Below are 12,555 nucleotides of genomic sequence, written 5' to 3'. Positions count from 1 at the left end.
CTTCCTTCCTTCCTTCCTTCCTTCCTTCCTTCCTTCCTTCCTTCCTTCCTTCCTTCCTTCTCCTGTCCCAACGGCCTCATTGTTGCAACACCTCCGGTCTCTGGGTGGCACAGAGGGTTCGTGCTCATCTTCTGTGTCACACAGAGGTTTGAAACCAACCCCCAGCACCACAGAAGAAAGCCACCCTGCTTCTGTAAAGACCGCATCTAAGAGTATCTTATGGAGAGCACTGCTCTGAAATGCATGGAGTGGGCCTGAGAATCAACTCGATGCTGCTACTTTGGGGTTTGAGCATCGGATGATGCAGGTGCCTAACTCTGGCACGCCAGGCCCCGCCACTCCCAATTTTCTTGTTACTGTTTTGTTCTTCAGTAAATTCCTTTTGGCTTCAGATAGCCACATATGTTTGCTTGTAACAACTTCGATAAGCCCCCTGAGTAGCTGGAAGAAATGTATTTGTGTTGAATCAGAAATGTTTTAAAAAAGTTTTTGTGAGGATACTTTCATTTTATTTATGGAGCAAGCTTTAACATTTTTCACTTCTTGTGATAATTCTTCTTGCTAAAGTCTGTAAAATTGATCTTTAGTGGCCCCCAAGTACAATGTAATTAAATTAGAGCAAATGTAATGGACACTGATTTGAGTGCAGACGTTGAATGCAGGGCACAGCAGCATCGGGAGTCCTCTGACTGTATGGGGAGAGGAGGGTCCAGGATGGCATCAGCCCAGAGCCGGTTCCCATGGGGTGAGGTCAGGCATACTGCCACCTACCAGTCTTCTGACCAATTCTGTCACCAGCCATCATTTCACAGCATTCTTTTTCTTTTAACAGTTTCAGTGGCACTTAATCCACATGTGACACAATTTAGTGGTTCAGTCACAACAAGAAGACTTGTACAATCATTACCACAATCAATTTTAGAACATCCCCAACCCCCTCCATTATTAAATCACTCTAAAAATGAGTTGCGTAATCACCATCAGTTCTAGAGCGTGCTCCCTCCCCCACCACATACATTGTTCCCTCAACTCCCTCACCCTCTCTGTCTGCCACCAACCCCCCATATAAACCCTTGCATCGGCTCTTATCACTACACCTCTACCCTCACAGCATTCTTTACTTCTCTTTTGGGTTCCATAGTTTGTTGCAGTGCCACACTGGGATTGTGGGGTTAGTTAGGGCAGTCACAGGTTACAATTCATGATCAAGAACAACTCAGGATACAGTTCTTCAATCAGCACAACTCCTCAGCTGTGGCCACAAATTGGCCTCTGTCCTGCCCAGGCAAGTGCTACAAGCTCTTCAGCTCAGCCATTAGTACCCAGAGGCATCCCATTCTGCCAGGAAGCCTGAGTGTTCCCAGCTCTCTTGCTTCACAGGTTGGCAGGTCTACTGTAATTGTTTCAGCACTGCCTCACGCTGGGCTTCTGGTTCTGTTGAGACCGTTTTTCTGCCGGTGCTTCTCCATCTGGCAGTCTCTGGTATTACAGTTCTTTCTATCGCTCTCTCTCTCTCTCTCTCTTCTCCTCTCTCTCTCTCCTCTTCTTTCTCTCTCTCTCTTCTCTCCCTCTCCCTTTCCCTCTCCTCTTCTTTCTCTCTCTGTCTCTCTCTCTCTCTCTCTCCCCCCTGGGTCTAGTAATTTCTCAGAGCAAGGACTCTGAATCCAGAGGATGCACTCCCAGCTCTTCTTGGTGGTAGTGAGTTCCCCCCTTTGCACTTCTGACATTCCCCTTTAAGCCCAGCAGGATGGCAAAATCCACTGATCGCTTTGTTAGGGTTCCATAAACCTTGTTTGCCATGGGCCTCCCCTCACAAGGGTGCCATGCACCTTATTTATATTACTAGCAAGCTGTCCAGTCCCCTTGGTGGGCCACAAGTACCTTATTTGCACAGTCCCTCCCTGTCATTTGGGGAGCGTTGCAAGACCATGGTTAGCGAGCCCATATAACAGCAAGCCACGGCGCTGCAGTGGATCTTTTTATCGAGTGTTTACCAGCTCGGCATGCGTTCCTGTCTCCAGCCCCCACTATATGCTTACAGACTCCCATTTTAGAGTTGTCTTACAGAATATTTTTTGAATATGTGAGTTTTTAACATTTTAAACTCCGTGGGTGTCAGGGCCAGGCAGAAAATTAATTTTAAAAAATCCAAGTAACGAAAACTGTAGGATGCTTCTTAAAATACATGTCTGGTAGGCTCTAGATTTCATCTTGGTTAAGTATTTTTGAGTCCTTACTTCATGCAGCATACTGTTGTAGGTGCCAGGAAGATTTTTAAACCAGTGGCTGTGTTCCCTGCTCTCCCAAGAAGAACCCTTTATGTTAGGTTCAGTTAGTGGCCACTCCATTTCTTGTGCTATGTGAGATCAGATACAAAGACTGATGAGGTGGGCTTGAGGGATGGGGAGCAATTTGAAAAATGTAAGAGAGACTGCTTTAGAAATATACCTCGTTGTATGAGCCCCTAATAAAATGATTATAAAAAAAAAAAAGGAGTTAGAGTTTCAGAGAGCCAGGGGACAGTTGCTCTCCCATGCCCAGTGGGCTCACTCTGAATTGGAATCGACTCCATGACAGTGAGGTTGAGTGCTGTACGTTGCAAAGTCACTGAGTACACTAGAAACCTTACGTAATCAGAATAAAAATATGAAGCTCTAAATATATATATACCTCATGTTGAAAGGCAAAAAAGATTGACGTCGTCCATCTTGGGCATGAAGAGATGGATAGGCTTTAGCTGGGTGAGGGGCTCTGTTGTTGCATGTGAGAGTGAGTGCCTGAGCCCGCCTGAGTTGGGACTGATGGCGTGGCAGTGGGGGTGGAGCTACAGGGCTTCAGGGTTCACAAGCTGAGGAGTTTGGGTGTGATCGAGTGGGAAACCATGAGACATGGGGAGACTGCGCCTCCACTCTAGAGGTGAGAGCCTTGGCAGCAAGAGAATGTAGTGAGGTGAGGAAGGGTCGTTACAATTCAAGAAGTGGGATAATTGGGTCACAGACAATATGTGAAAGACGGGGACTGTGGGTAAAGATGACTTTAAACGTAGATCACGGGGGAAAGAAAATGGAAGTTTAGAAGAGAGGTTAGAGCGAATGGGGCTGCTTTTTGTCATGTCGAATTTGAAGTCATCTTCATTGCATGTGGATATGTTCGCAACAACCACAAGATGGACAACACTGAAATGTCCAGCAACTGACAAACGAGTAAGTAAACTGTGGTACATCCTTAAAATGGAGGGCACTCGGGCATCACCAGTAATGCAGTCCTGGTGCGTGCTGCAACACAGGTGCTCCTGGAGAACATGCTGAGTGAAATAAGTCACACCAGAGGACAAACACTGTGTGCTGGATGCAAGAGGGAATCCTGTGGCACGACTTGGGGGTAGGTATAAGACTGCTAACCATGAGGCTGGAAGCTCAAGCCTGCCAGCCACTTCTTGGGAAAAAGATGAGACTGCTCCCGTAAAGGTGTACACCTTCGGAAACCCTATGTAGGGTCTCTATGAATCAGAATTGACGTGATGGCATAATTGGTGGCTGCCAGGGGTGGTGGGGAAGAGGAAGAAAGAGAGTTTTTTGTTTTTTAATTGAAGTGCATTGAAGACATGTTAATGGTGGTGGGATACTTTGGAAAATTTTGACACTTTGTAGTCGATTTTACTGAAGTGTACATATAGAAACTGATGAAATATTGTATGTGCTGTTGTGTATAACACTTTTTAAAGGAATGGTGGTTGATAGTGCCAGTTCAAGAACAACCAGATATAATAGAGGTGAGCTGTACAGTGGAATTGTATGACTCTAGAAAGCACTTTGGAAAGAGTGAGAAGGTGAATGTCATGTAAGTTTAAGGAGAGAATTCAGTTTGAAAGAAAGCAGCGGATGATCTCCTCCCAGTTGTCTGCTGACAAAGTGGGTCAGCAACTTGAGAGAAGCAGCAGAGCTCAAGGAAACCGGTGTTCCTTTGTGTTCAGCAGACCAGGTGAGGTGCTGGGGTGGAGGACGATGATCTCTGCCGGGGAGATTTGTCCCAGGTGGTTCCAGTTTTCTGAGAGGTTAAGTGTCTGTGCTGAGTGGTTTGGTGACGGGGTTCGAGAGTGGCTGTGGTGTGGTTGGGACTGAAATGCTAAGTTCTGTGATGACAGTTTGAGGGTGGTAGGTGGGTAGAGCACCATAGAGGCACCATGGAGGAGAAACTAGGAGCAGGTCAGCCAGTTTTAGAATGTAGGTAGTTTCTAATCTAATGGGCTCAAGAGAACGGATGGAATTTAGTCTTTAAGCTTTGTATACATTCTTCCTGTTTTCCATGTGGGAACTAGAGAGGAAAGGGAAGAGTGGAGATGCTCCCAGGTTGGGAACTGATTCAGCAACATCATATAATGTCTGAGAAACAGGGAAGTTGAAAGAGCCAGTTTCTTCACCTGGAAAATGGAAACACCGTGTATACTTGTGTATAAGCTGAGTTTTTCAGCACATTTATTATGCAGTTTTTTGTGGTAAAATTAGGTACCTCGGCTGATATTTGGGTTGGCTTATACTCAAATATATATGGTAAATAATACTAACTAATGCCTAAGTCGAATGAGGAAACAAGTAAAATGCATCCTTGGTAAAGAACTACTACATAGTAATTGCTCAGTAAATGTTAGCCGTTGTTGCGAGGTATTACCAAAATGGAAACCATTGAAGGAATGACACTTATCAGCAAGTAATTAGGATGGAACGCGAGAAGTGCTCTTGAGATACCCCGTCTCCTATGCTTTAGTAACGGAGGAATGAGTCTGAATTGAGAAGCAGTAGGAAAGAAGTCTATTATTTGATCTGCTGGTTGAAGGATGCCACTCCATTAATGCAGAATCTTGCTGGCATTTGAAGCATGAGATTCTTATCATTCATTACAGCCTCACCCAGCTGTACAAAGATAGACTTAAGCATGGCTGAAAACCAGACTCACCGCCATCAAGTCACTGCTGACTTACAGCAACCCTACAGGACAGGGTAGAGCTGCCCTCGATGGTTTCTGAGACTAACTCTTTGCAGGAGTAGAAAGCCTCGCCTTTCTCTTGAGGAACAGTTCATGGTTTTGACCTGCTGACCTCGTGGTTAGCAGCCCAAGTGATCCAAATTATACAACAACTGAGAAAGAGAAAGATGTAATACAGAAAATGAATTGCTGTCAACGTACTCAGAAAGGACTTTATGAAAAGAGGTGAGACCCAAGGTCATACTATTAGGGGTTTTCAATATGCTTCAAGAAAAGTGTCATTATCTTTTAATTCAATTTTTGCCGGGAACTTTTTGAAGCCCCCTGTATCCTTCAAATTTTTTAAACCTGGAAGTAGCTTTAGGTATGACCTGCAGGTCCACCTTAGTGAGCTAGAAGGGTGCTCACATCTGTCTATGGAGACATTTCCGGTAAGATCATAGGATGTGGGCAAAGGCAGAAAGAACACAAATCCCTTCTGCCTGCACAAGAAGGAGTTAAGTAGAATTAAAACACACAAAAAGTTAAATTTAGAACGAAACAAAAGAACAGATTTATGATACTGATGCTTGTACGGAAGTGCACTTTATAGACTGTAGACAGGCCTCGGCAGCTCTTGCTTTCTGGTCCCCATTAGCTGAGCCATCGCACATCCTGGAGCCCGTGTGTACATACTGGAGGAAGAAGCAGAATTTGTCGGAAACAGGGATATATTTAGCCTGTTTTGAATGCCATAACCAAATAATTTTTAGAGCAAATTTTTAAAGAGCAAATTTTGTACTCTTACCCTGTACAGATATTTTACCCGCACTTTAATTCTGCGCCGTCTTCTTGGTCATTCTGTCTGGTACGTAATTTTATACTCTGAGCATCTCCCCCAGTTCTGCAAATGCATTTTCTAATGGTTACCTGACAGTTGAATCATATTGCGTAATTTCACAGGGTTTTTAAATCAAAAGATTGTTTTAAGTAATAAAAGAAGAGAGTGTTGCCAACGACAGTACAAGCAGTCCCTGAATTATAACGGGGTTCTGTTCCAGGGACTCTGTTGTAAGTTGTTTGTAATATAAATTGAATACCTGTTTTTTATTTTAAGTTTTCATGATCATCACCTTTTATTATCAATGTAATTTTAAACCCAACCATTGAACATCTATGAGTGAACATCTTAGAATGGTTATATCAGCAAATTACACCCTGCGATGCTGTGCATAGTACTTATGACTGACAGTAAGATGTAGTGAAGAAGAAGAAGCGGATAGTCGTCATCATGGTTCATTGTATACTAAATTGTGTCCTGAGTTGGGAACTACCTGTAATTATTGTTTTTTTCCTTCTTTAGTTATAGTAAACCCAAACCAGACTCCCTACCAGCAGTCATTGCTGACTGGTTAGGGTCCCCTGTGGGTTTCTGAGACCGGAACTCTTTATAGGAGTAGAAAGCCCACCACAGAGCTGTTGGTGGTTTCAAACTGCCAACCATGTGGATTGCAGCATGGGCTCCACTAGTTACACTAAGTACATGTTCATGATACCTAACTAACCATCTTACAGAGTTGCTTTTTCCCTTTAGTACTCATTAGTAAGAAGTACGTGTAATTCCCTTTATTCATCTAAGTGAGCCACAAAAAGTAACTCATGGCAGAGAAGGAAAATCAGACACTGTTCAATGTGTCAGTAAGGCATTTGTGGAGAGTCAGAGCCACCTCTAATGTCCTACCCACCCACCTGTCAATTTGTTGTACTGTGGGTAGTGTACATGTTGCTGTAATTCTGGAAGCCATACCCCTGGCGTTTTAAATATCCGTGGTAGACAGATTTCAGAGGAAGATCAAACTAAGAAGAGAGATGTGGTGATATGCTTCCGAAAACTAACTAATAAAAACCTTATTGATCACAAGTAAACTGAGCTTTGGCTGCTCAGTTACCTACAAATGCTAATGGAATTTATCTGTGAGCTTTTTGAATACCCACCCCCCACCCCGCGCGCGCGTGTGTGTGTGTGTGTGTGTGTGTGTGTGTGTTTACACTAAGCTAAAGCCTTTAAAGAGTTAGTTTTGAGGAAAGCAAAAAAAAAAAATACAACTCTACATAATCTCTGCTTTTGTAATTCTTTTTTAACAGAGTCTCTTCCAATCACCAGGTACTGAGCAAACTGGGAACGGAATGGGTCTCTGACAGGCTTGTTTTCCCTCCTGTCTCCGAACCTGGCAGAATACTAGCTATTCTCCCGATGCGATCCTGGGAGGTCTTTTTGTAATTCTTTTCCTTTGTTCTTGATCCTTAACATATCGTACATTTAGTGTCTTGTTTTTTGTATCTGAAAATGATGCTGGAGACAGTATTATTTTGTGAATAAATTTGAAAAGACCACACACAAGTTACCAGTTCTTTTCTAATTCTATATGGAGAGTTCTTATTGCTGTGTGGCTAAATTAGAATGTTTAGACTGGTTAGAGGGTCCTGGATGGTTATGTGCCACCGTGACCGTGTAAAGAAAGCTCTGCCTTCCCTGCTGAAACGAAGACTGATTAGTTGACTTTGCTACTCATATTGCTCTAGGATTTGTATGCATTGAGCTGTTAACAGCAAGGCCAGCAGCGTGAGCCCTCCAGCTGCTCCTGTAAAGATGTAAAATCCTGGAAACTCAAAGGGGCAGTTCTGTCGTATGAGTCCTGTGAGTCGGAATGAACTCGATGACAATGGGTTTGATTTTATTAATGAGTTTCTTCTGTGTCATCTTTTGCTGTAGGATTGTAGTGCCTTGAATGTGCTTTTTCTGCCATCTGGAATGATGATCCAGGAGCCTCTAGGTAATAATAATTGCCTTAGTTGTGCACAAGATCACAAGCCATTCTACTGCACTGAATTAGCACTGCACTGTGGACTGACCGCAATCCTGAAGATGAGATTAAAGCTCAGACCTCACTGGAAAAACCATATGTACAGGCAATGTTACATCCTGTGTATGCAGAAGAGCCGAAACATGCCCCATAGCTCACGCGGTACGCTGCGAGATAAAGAGGTAGAAGGTTGGCAAAGAATTCCATACATTTCAAGAGATGCCCTGTGCCATCCAATTCTTGGACCAAAGGAAGGTTAGTTCTGAGGAATGATAGACATCAACGGCTTTCTCAAGGGCTTTGATGCGTAGGGCCATACACACTGAACACACACCCAGGAGCCGATGTGTACAATGAATGGCAGCATTTGTCCTAAAAGTTTTTTCCTGCTAAGGACCAGATAAAGAGCTACATTGCATAAAGAGAAAAGCAGATGAGGGATTACTTAAGAAGCCTTCCGGTATGTGTAGCCAGCTTGCTCAACCTCCAGTAAGCACAGAATCAGACTGGTGCTTGCAGGAGGAATTAGTTACATACAAGGGCAAAAATTGAAATGCTGCCTTGTCTGCAGGTAGATAATGATCTGGCTTTCAGGTGTGTGCCCTTTTGTGTGTGTGATCTTCCCTTTAGCCCTAGTTTTATAACTAACATATGATATGGCAGCCATAAAACCTCTCCTTAATAGATTAAACTCACTGCCATCCAGTCAATGCCAACTCATTGACCCTAGAGGACAGGGTAGTTTCCAAGCCCCAGTTGATTCAGAAGGTAATTTATTGAGCTCGGCAAAAAAGTTCCTTATTCTGATTTTGAGTAAATAGTCTTATTTTAATAACTATTTAAAATTCATAAGGAATGATTACTCTAGATGTTTAAAAAGAAACTTTGCAGGTCTATTTATTTTGCTGTTATGGATGTTAAAGTCTAATTTGGGGGTTGAAAATGTGGTGTAAGTGTATAGTGACTCAGCCCATTTGCCAAGGGGTCGGTTGGGACTCAGAGTGGCCCTGTAGGATAGTGGTACTGCCCCACAGGGTTTCCCAGGCTGCGATCTTTATAGAAGCAGATGGCCACATTTTTCTCTCCGGGAGCAGTTGGTGGCTTCAAACTGCCAGCCTTTGTGTTCACAGTCGAGCACTTAACCACTGTATCACCGGAGCTCCTGAGCCTATAGCTGTTAGGTGCTGTCTCGTCTGTTCAAGTCGTAAAGACCCTGTGTTAACAGAACGAAACACGACCCGGTCCTGCGCCTCATCGGTGTTAGGTTTGCTTTCTTATTTTAGCTTGAAGAGGGCAGTGCCAGTTCGTAGTCTAAGCTGTACATGGAGCTTTATTTATGCATGCGTAGTGACTTTTCCCCCCAGTGTTGGTACTGAGAGTCTTAAGTGACATGATTGCTTTGTTAATGTGGATTATTTTAATATAAAAAGGCACTGGTGAGTGTTTATATTTTTAAAGACTTAACTACGAATTTATGTAGTGGAAGAAAAGTTAAACTTTTACTTAGCTCCTAAGTTATAGACCTAGAATTAAAATAAAGATGTCTGAATTAATTGGTGATGGTTGTGCTAGAAAATGTGGCGAGAAATTTAGTTTACTGGTTGACTTTTTTTAGCGTCTTAATAGTGAGCACTGTACTTATCAGAAGTATTGAAATGAACACTCAAGATATCACTCTGTAGATGATAGGAATTGTTAAAATGAATGTTCACACTGTAAAATAAATAGTTTTATCAAACCAGATTGAAACTCTAGTCTCTTCTGTTTGCCTGTCACCCAGAAGTTTTGATAAATAAAAGCTTAGTGAATGCCCCTTTAATGTACTTTACAACATGCTACACGTGAAACGGTGCTGTCGTGATGCTAGCATTGTATTACAGAAGGAGCGTTAGTGGTGATCACGATTTCAAACCCACTAATTTTGGGTTTGAAAATATGGTATAAGTGTGTAGTGGTGATCACGAGGGCAGCAGAATGGAGGGAAGTCATGAGGCCTCTGCTGAAGCATCCCTTGCTTTCTGGTCATCTGGAGGAGGAACCAAAAGGAAGTGCCTGGGGTCTGGCAGGCAGTTTATCCTCAGTGCCTTCCAGCCCTTTGAAGTTGACTTGAGGGAGGAAGCGAGGAGAAGCAACTATAAAGCAAGTGAAAAGAGACTGGCATGCGGATTTGTGTGGTTATTTCTGGTCAGTAGTCATGATACTTCCATTATAGGAATGCTAAGAACTCTGGTATACAAGAGGCAAGACGATAAAGGCAATAAATAAGAATGGTTTCTCTGTAGCAGTTTGAGAAGATTTGAGACCCAAAATAGTAGATCATTTGTAAGAATTCGAGAATGTATCTTATGGTGAAAATCTGAAAGCAGTTCCCTTGATGGGCTTGGATCATTTAACAACTTTTTTTTTTAACAACTGTTTTTACAGCACTGGTTCCCTGACCGATCTTGTGTTGGCTGCGAGGTATTCTCTGATGAGCAAAAAAAGCCATAGACACTGTTCAGATGAAGTGTACAGATAATCACACTCAAACGGGGATTATCAATTGGTCATAAACGGAGGTGATTTTGTCTAGGAAAGGAACACAGTCAGTGAGCTCATTTGACAAAGGAATTTGGGCTGGGCATGGTGGGCAGGAGTGTCTTGGCTGTGTCAGCCCTGACCTCTGAAGGATGAATAGGAGCTAACTAGCCATTGGGAAGGGCATTCCAGACTGAGGGAACAGCATCTGCAAACACTTTGTAGCAGACGTGGAGTGAGTAGGGTGCATTTGAGGAATGGAAATTAGGCCAGTACAAGTGGGAGGTGCAGAGCACAGGTGCTTAGTGAGGTCAACCACCACCCGGTGCGGAAGAGTTGATTCCAACGTCAGCTTTGTCGTTAACAGCCCAACACTGCACACTGCTCCATCAGGGTTCCCTGAAGTGAGGCCTTAGGACCAGATTACAGTGCTATACCCATGCTGGATAGCGTTTCGTCTAAGGCATTTTTTGTTTTGTTGTAGGTTTACTTGTTTTTAAGCTTGTTACTGTGAAAAAATATTACATATGTATAAAAGAGAGCAGTATATAATAAACTTAGTGTTGTCATCATCCAGTTGAATTAGTGTTTGTCCTATCTTGTGTTATCTCTATTCCAGCCCATCTGATTACAGTCTTTAGTCGGAGGGAAAAATAAACAAAAGTAGGAGGAGGCTTCTGAAGGGTTTTCATAAAAACACGGGGAGATTTGACCAGACCTTGGTTTTGAAAGATTGTGCTCAGGCTGCAGATTAGAGAGTCACTTGAAGAGGGGAGAGCACCAAGTGTTGGGAGACCATTTCAGCAGTTTCTTACAGTAACTCAGCCGAGGGATGATGGTGCTGTGAGACAGGTTAGTGGCAATGGAGCAGAGAGACGTGAACACATCCCAGAGTCATTGAGAGAAATGGCCCTGGACTTGGTGGTAGCTCAAATACCAGGGGCAAAAAGGGAAGAGGTGACATTCCAGTGGCCCTCTGACTTGGGACAGCCGGAGGGTTGATGGCGCCACCGTGTGAAAACAAGGCACAGCAAGAAAGACGCCAACCAGTTTCCTCTTCCTACCTTACCAAGCTTCTAAATTGGTGCCCTTTCCAGTCAGGGTTCTCCCTGGGGCCAAAGAAGGAATCTCCATTTGAACTTTGCTCTTAACCTTCTCTGGAGCGAAGGATGTGATCTTGTTTAGGTGGAAAGAACATCTCTCGATGGCGATGACTTGTCGACTGGCACCAACAAGCAGCAAAGCAAGTGTATTTGTTAGAGCAGATGCAAGTTGTCAGAAACGTCCTATGTTTGAGCATTGAGTGATAATTGTGGTATTCTTTGAGGAGTTGCCAATTCTTTAAAATAAACCAAGAATGATGTAACTTGTTCTAAATATTAGGTTTCAGGGCCTTATTCAAATAATATTTCTTCTTTCTCATTTTACACTTTCAGGTAGTAAAATACTTCTAGGAATTCTCGGATTTGCGTCCTAGATGATATTATACAGCGTAGCGCATAAGTGCGTGTGAATCATTTCATGAAGAGGTGGGGGTTAGGGTCTCCAAGGCCTTGGAGTTTCTCCCAGATGCCTGCTACTGCATAAGGTTCCTGAGAAGATCCCTCAGACACATGCCCAAGATAGATATGGCTGGCTGTAATCTAATGTAGAAATTTAAAAAAAAAAAACCTTTTTCACCATTCTTGGGTGCTATGTAATAAATGATTTTACATAAAAGATGAATCATTCTAGATCAGTCTATTGGTGTTTCCCAAAGAGGCCTTCCCTGGCTGTATATGACATGTCCCTTCCAGCCATACATTGTCATAGTAATGCTTTTTACTTTTCTTTCTCTCACCTATCTGGTATTGTCTTTATTGTTTACATGGCATCCCGTCTTTAATGGTAACTCCACAGGAGTTCAGTCTTCAGTGTAGCCCCAGCACATAGCCAAAGGTCTGGTGCATACAGTAATGAATAAATGAGTTGCTATGTTACTGCGCTGGTGGCAAAGTGGGTTGGCTGTTGGGTTGCTAACGGAACTGTCAATAGTTCTAGTCCCCTGGCTCCACTGAGGGAGAAAGATAAAACTTTCTGCTCCCTTCAAAATCTACAGCCTGGGAAACTCAAAGGGCTAGTTCAACTCTGTCCTATAGCATAGAATGTAGTAGGATTTGACTCAGTGTGTGTGTGTGTGTGTGTGTGTGTGTGTGTGTGTGTGTGTGTGTGT

General features: G+C 43.2%; 1 protein-coding gene and 1 non-coding gene across 2 annotated transcripts in view; one reads left to right on the top strand and one right to left on the bottom strand.

Moving 5' to 3' along the window:
* NUDT3 (nudix hydrolase 3) overlaps nucleotides 1-12,555 on the top strand; it is a 98,218-nt gene that overhangs the window by 16,385 nt on the left and 69,278 nt on the right. The window lies entirely within an intron of this gene.
* On the bottom strand, nucleotides 7,097-7,234 carry LOC115870411. The gene has a single exon (XR_004046688.1). It is a non-coding gene; the product is annotated as a small nucleolar RNA SNORA7 (small nucleolar RNA).

Source organism: Echinops telfairi, unplaced genomic scaffold (genome assembly GCF_000313985.2).
Source record: "Echinops telfairi isolate 266 unplaced genomic scaffold, ASM31398v2 ScPeMD7_655;HRSCAF=1070, whole genome shotgun sequence".
Lineage (NCBI taxonomy): Eukaryota > Metazoa > Chordata > Mammalia > Afrosoricida > Tenrecidae > Echinops > Echinops telfairi.
This window is presented reverse-complemented; position numbering and strand designations above follow the sequence as displayed.